The sequence below is a fragment of the Babylonia areolata genome, chromosome 26 (genome assembly GCF_041734735.1).
Source record: "Babylonia areolata isolate BAREFJ2019XMU chromosome 26, ASM4173473v1, whole genome shotgun sequence".
NCBI classification, from domain to species: domain Eukaryota; kingdom Metazoa; phylum Mollusca; class Gastropoda; order Neogastropoda; family Buccinidae; genus Babylonia; species Babylonia areolata.
This window is the reverse complement of record NC_134901.1, coordinates 15,453,802-15,461,301: the sequence shown is the minus strand read 5'-3', so window position 1 is coordinate 15,461,301 and position 7,500 is coordinate 15,453,802.

Genomic DNA, 7,500 nt, shown 5'->3' with positions numbered 1-7,500 from the left:
AATATTGTATTTATCATAAGAAACATTGCAATGGAGCGAGAAAGCGAGTATGCAAGCAAGCGCACTAGCGAATGAGGAGAATAAGTGAGCATTTGGGTCGGTAGGTTGGCTGGTTGGCTGGTTGGTTGGTTGGTTAGTTGGTTGGCCGGTTGACTGGTTGGTTGGTTCGGTTTTTGGCTGGTTGGTTGGTTGGCTGGCTGATTGTTTGACTGGTTGGTTAGTCGGTTGGTTGGCTGGTTGGTTGGTTGGCTGGTTGGTTGGTTGGCTGGTTAGCTGGTTGGTTGGCTGGCTGGTTGGTTGGCTGGTTGACTGTTTGGATGGTTGGCTGGCTGATTGTTTAACTGGTTGGTTAGTCGGTTGGTTGACTGGTTTGTTAGATGGTAAGCTGCTTGGTTGGTTGGCTGGTTGTTGGTTGGTTGGTTGGCTGGTTAGCTGGTTGCTTGGGTGGCTGGGTGACTGGTTGGTTGACTAGCTGGGTGACTTGTTGACTGGTTGGCTGATTGGTTGGCTGGTTGGTTGGTTGGTTGGCTGGCTAGTTGGCTGGATGGTTAGCTGTTTGGCAGGTGGCTGATTGGTTTGCCTTGGTCGCTGACTGGCTGGCTGCAGGTTCGTCAGGTGGTTAGTCTGTCAGTTGATTATGTCAGTTCGTCTTTCTTCCTTTAGAAAATTGAAGTTAAATCAAGAGCGAAACTTAGCGAAAAATGAGACACACTCACTGTACTTTCTCTGACCAAAATAGAAGGAGAGTGGAAAAAAAAAGACCGTACATCCAAAATACTTCAGGAGAGAAGCCCCTCGAGCGCGAGACCACGATTAAAAATCTAATCAAGGGCCCACGTGCCACCTGAAGGAACCAATTTCTTCCTGACACCGTCCTTCACTGGCTGGCTGGCTGGCACCACATCAGTCTGGCATTTTCTGTGACCTTGGGACTGTTAAGGAGTGACCTTTCACGGGACTTTCCCGGACTGTGAAAACTAATGAACGCCCGAAAGACACACTGCAAGGGAAAAAAAAAAAACCTGGTGGAGGGGAGGAGCGGAGAGGCAGACAAAAAAAAAAAAACTGGTGGAGGAGGTCACAACAACAAAAACTGGTGTTGGTGCAGACAGACAGACAGACAGAGGAAGGGAGAGACAGAGACAAAGAGACAGACAGAGATGAATATATCGATAATGAAAGTTACGCCAGAAAGATACACTGCAAGAAAGAAAAAAAAACTGGTGAAGGTGCAGGCAGATAGACAGACAGACAGACAGACAGAGGAAGGGAGAGACAGAGACAAAGCGACACACACAGAGAAAGATATCGATAACAATATTTCAACCACGAAATGCCAAAGCCCTATCTGATACCTAACTGGTACTAATTTTAAGTAAAATTAAGAAATAAATGTACCCTCGTACAAAACGAATTTTTTATATGGTCCAAATTTAGTCCACACACACATTCATAAAAAAAGTAATTTATGAATGATGTATATCTGGATGGCCTGGTATAATCAACTCATAATACTTTTTATCTTAATGGGATTGTTCAGAAACACAGCGATGATTTCAGTGACAATTTCATTTTTTGGAAAATCAACCTGAACAAATCCAGTAAGCTATGATACTTCGGAGTGATGTGTACTGTTCCAAGATCATCTCACCTATGAGAGTGAGAGGGGAAGAGAAGTGAAGAGAAGAGAGAGAGAGAGAGGGGGGGGGAAATGAGAGAGAGAGGGAGAGGGAGGGAGAGAGGAGAGAGAGAGGGAGAGAGAGGAGAGAGAGAGAGAGAGGGAGTGAGAGAGGAGAGTGGGGGTGATTGAGAGAGAAAGAGAGAGAGAGAGACAGACAGACAGACAGACAGACAGACAGACAGAGGCTTTGATATTTTATTGACATTAACTGCAAAGTTCTCATGTCAAGAGGGTGCACGCTTTTCAGTCAAAGGTATCCAATCAAAGAGAGAGAGAGAGAGAGAGAGAGAGAGGAGAAATTGAGATTGAGAGACTGAGATGGTTTATTCATATTCATATATTCACGGTTTATCGTCTCATTCAAATGACTAGATACTCAGTTTGTTTTTTTCTTACCAGCCAAACTTGAGAGAAAGGGCGTGAGCGGGAATCGAACCCAGACCCTCACAGGTGCTGTACTGGCAGATGAGCACCTTAGCCATTCTGGTACCTTCCGTATTAAAAACATTTTACCCTTTTCGTCAAATACTAAAACGTATGTAACAGTAGCGAAAAACAAACAAACAAACAAACAACACGATCATTGAGAAATTACAGCTTTCACAACACCGTGGTTTTTTTTGGGTTTTTTTTTTGTTGTTTTTTGTTTTTTTTTATATATAATCATTGTTGACAGCCCGCGCTGAAAGCAACGTGGATGGCGATGGCGATCTCATGGAACCTCACAAAAGCACCGGAAAAGAAAATTAGGCACAAACACAGTCCCATTCATGCACGTAAACCTTGGACATGATTGCGAGGTTGCCCCCCCCCCCCCCTCCTCCCCCCGCCTTTTTTTTTTCTTACTCAAGGCCTGACCAAGCGCGTTGGGTTACGCTGCTGGTCAGGCATCTGCTTGGTAGATGTGATGTTGCGTATATGGATTTGACCGAACGCAGTGACGCCTCCTTGGGCTACTGATACTGATACCTTTATTTCATTCTGTCTTATTTTTATTATCTTTCTTTTTTTTCTTCTTTTTTGCCAGAGGATTGTCTTGTCGGAGGCTTTTATTAAAAAAAAAAAAAAAGGTAACATGAACATATAGATGATTATATTTGATAATTAAAAAAAAAAAAAAAAAAAAAAATATATATATATATATATATATAAACAATAGCACACAAAACAAAAACAAACTGCCGGCGGTTAACGCATGCGTCATAGGAGCTAAAATTTTAATGAACAAAACACTGTTGAATTATCACGTTGGAAAAAGACAACAACAACAACAGCAAAGAAATACAGGTGAATGGACAAGCATGGACAAAAAAAAAAAAAAAAAAAAAAAAAAAAAAAAAAAAAAAAAGAAGAAGAAGAAGAAGAAAGAACAGAAAGAAACGGAATAGGCAAGCAGAAGAAGAAGAAGAAGAAAGAAAAAAAAACGTAGAAAAAGGAACAGGAATGTTTTCTGATGCTGATGCTGACAAACATGATGTAAATGTTAATGATACTACTACAGTTACTACTACTACTACTACTACTTCTACTACTACTACTACTACTAGTAGAGTGATGGCCTAAAGGTAACGCGTCCGCCTAGGAAGCGAGAGAATCTGAGCGCGCTGGTTCGAATCACCGCTCAGCCGCCGATATTTTCTCCCCCTCCACTAGACCTTGAGTGGTGGTCTGGACGCTAGTCATTCGGATGAGAAGATAAACCGAGGTGCCGTGTGCAGCATGCACTTAGCGCACGTAAAAGAACCCACGGCAACAAAAGGGTTGTTCCTGGCAAAATTTTGTAGAAAAAATCCACTTCGACGGGAAAAAACTAATAAAACTGCATGCAGGAAAAAAAAATACACACAAAACAAATGGTGGCGCTGTAGTGTAGCGACGCGCTCTCCCTGGGGAGAGGAGCCGGAATTTCACACAGAAAGATCTGTTGTGATAAAAACAAAAACAAAATACAAATACTACTACAGTTCTACTTCTACTTCTACTACTACTAACGATAATACTAAACAAACAAGCAAAGAAACAAATGCTTAAATAGATAAATGATACATGATGTCACAAAGAAAACAAAAATACATAACGCATATGGCGGGATACCCCGCACTAACGCTGTTCAAGGCATCTAGCGTGACTGACAGAGGCGTTTACAAGTTCCATATTTTGGACACTCAGACAACCCTCACTACTTCCGGAAGACTTCTGACGAGACCAAGGACCCAACACCCCAGCAAAAGGTGATCGAAAAAAAAAACCCAAAACCAAAAAAAATGTCGGTTTTCTGGCTTGTTCACATTAGTCAAGGACTGGAGTCAGATCAGTTTGGTTATTTCTTCAATCAGATGTGAATGGACGCCAGCGGAAACTGGTCTAGACTTCCCATAATCCAATCTGAAGGAAATGGAAGAGTGGGAGGAATGAGTGAGAGTCCGAGTGGTGTGTGTGTGGTGGGATTGGGGGATGGGGGATGGGGGGGAGGGGATGTTGCGGGGGGGGGGGGGGGGGCTGTCACAGTGATGAATCGCACGCGCGTACACACACACATACACACACGCGCGCACACACACGCGCGCGCGCGCACACACACACACACACACACACACACACACACACATACATACACACACACATACGCAAACATTCACACACGCACACACACATGTACGAACACACACGCGAACACAAGCATATTCCCACGAATACACACATACGTACATACAGACAACCCTCGCACGCACGCATGTACACACCCACCCTCGCATGCACTTACTCACACACACACACACACACACACACACCTAACGTCTAATATCACTCAAAGTAAAAAGAGGTTAAACACACACACACACACACACGAATGTACCCCCTCCCCCCCCCACCCCCCAACACCCCCTCCTCCCCCAACACACACACACAAACGCAGCTGAATATATTTCATAAAAAGTTTTGATGGAAACAACATATGCCCAAAAAAGGGAATGTAGAAAGAATGATAGCCACAAAAACAATAACAACAACAAAAATCAAAGGGAAATACTCGGCCGAAGAATATCGAATTCAATGTCAAACAAGAGAGGCAAGGCCTTCAAGACTCACTTGTGATACACTTAAAAAAAAAAAAAAAAAAAAAAAAAAATCAAGCTTTTTATGTATTGAGTATAATTTCAAAATGTAATATTTAAGATGAGAAAGATCAGTTTGAATCAAATTAAGCCCCCTAGCATTAATTACAGAGTAATTTCCCTTTTTTACTATCTGCACCAAAACGTTTGCAAAATAAATAAAACTTCCATGCTTAGCAAAAGAAGTTCCTGTTTTAGCAAAAAATGATAATAATGACTGCTCTTGTTGTTGGGTCAGAATATCAGATCAAAGTGCAAAGTCTAGAGAATACAAAAAATATAAATATAACAGTAAATGCAGTTTGCATATAATTAGGCTTCGTTTGTTTGTTTTTTTTGTTGTTTTTTTTGTGTCCATCCCTGAGGTGCAATATTGTTTTAAACAAGATGACTGGAAAGAACTGAATTTTTTCCTATTTTTATGCCTAATTTGGTGTCAACTGACAAAGTATTTGCAGAGAAAATGTCAATGTTAAAGTTTACCACGGACACACAGACACACACACACACACACACACACACACACACACACACACACACACAGAGAGAGAGAGAGAGAGAGAGAGAGAGAGAACCAAACACCGGGTTAAAACATACTCACTTTGTTTACACAAGTGAGTCAAAAAAGGAGTGATGGGGCACACAATCTCCCGTGACAGGTGGTGTCAGACCGGAATTCAGCACTGTCTTAGATCTCTAACTGAAACATAAGTATAAGACTAATATTAGGGGAGCAGGTGAATATCAGAAGACTTTATCATCAGCATTACTGGAACGAATCATGGACTGAACGACTTTTCTTGGACAATTGCAAGGCGACACAGACAGCGTCACCACAAAACAAAAAGTGTAAAAATGATGAGAACTCTGACGCAGATTGTTCACATAAAGAAAAAAGAAAGATTTGACATGAAAATCAATGCTGGCACAGTTTTGAAAGAAAGGAGGAGGAGTAGAGGGGGGTGGGGGGGGGGAGGGGGGGTGTGTGGTTATTGAGAAACAGACAGAATACAATTAGCGTTTCGAAATTCATACAGTAGCTGCTTACAATCTGTGGGGTCAGTTCTGGCTGGAATGAAATCGGGGGTATTATCAATACGGTTTTTTGTTTGTTTGTTTTTTTGTTTTGTTTTTCTTTTCATCTGAACAAAAGGATCCCATTCGTGCACGTGATTTCCATATCTTAAATGCCTTTGTGCTCATGCACACACACACACACACACACACACACACACACACAAACGCGCACGCGCGCGCGCGCATGCATACGTATGAACACACACACACACACACACACACACACACACATACACGCATGCATACGGACGTACACACACACACACACGCATGCATACGGACGTACACACACACACACACACACACACAATGCTCACATACAGTCCCACACACTTTCTAACTTCTGCACTCTCTCTCTCTCTCTATTGTGACACCTTTTCATGTACCTGTGGTAAATTTTTCTTGTCTTGTTTTGTGACACCTTTTCATGTGCCTGTGCTATGATTTTTTGTCTTGTCATGCATCCTGCCGACAACACATGCACTGTACTCACTGAGCCAGGAAGCGGACTTGTGACGTGTCGAATCGAGCAGCACGTGCAAAACGTGCCAGAGCTACCGTGCAGACACAGAAAGCAATGAAGCGACGTTGTCACCCACTTCGAAGTTTCTTCTTCTTCCCCATTTGAGTATCCACAATCATCAGTTTGATTTCGCAATACTGTTATGGTCGAGGTCCGATAGTTGTACGGTTTAAAATACAGTTATCAACAGAAACGTTAATCACAAAGCAGCCACTGACCTTTTCATCAGTTAAACTGCACTTACTGAAGCACACGCACATAAGACACAACTCTGCAAATAATCTCCACCATTCCACCACAAAAGCACAAACAAAGAGGGAGAGCACTTCTTCACACGTCTACCAGCAACAACGCCCCCTGTGCGAGCCCCTGGCGACAAGGGGAAGGGGACGTAATTTGGGGTTTTTGAGTGTATTTATAAACACAGACTTGTTGACTGGTTCATGCAAGAGTGGGATGGAACCATTACAGAACGTGATCATATATGTATATATATATATATATATATATATATATATATATATATATATATATATGTGTGTGTGTGTGTGTGTGTGTGTGTGTGTGTGTAATATCTATGGAACATTTAACACTGTTTTCAATGATACAGAGAGAGAGAGAGAGAGAGAGAGAGATGATAAAAAAGAAAACAAAAATCCACAACACTGTACGACTGCAAATATATTACAACGTTTGCCTTCCTCAATGCTTGTGAATGAAAGTGACGTATTATAGAAACACGTCTTCACTACTATGACGTGTTTCTACAATGACGTCAAGTTCAGACTGAATCTAGTTCGCCTTCCTGCAACCTCCCCCCCCCCCCACCCACCCCTTTTTTTCTCTCCTCCTACCCACCTGCCTTTTCTCCTTCTCTCTCCCTCCCTAACTTGTACTGAGAATTAGAGAGTGCTGAGGCCTCGAGGATAGAGCGTCCTGAGTTAGCTGAGCCAGATCCGTGGTAGAGGGAACGGTATTGGGTGAAAAATGATGTGTGTGCATGTGTGTGTGCGCGTCTGTGCGTATGTGCGTGTGTGTGTGTGTGTGTGTATGTGTGTGTGTGTGGTGGGGAAGGATACAGAGCATTGGAAAAAAATAAAGCA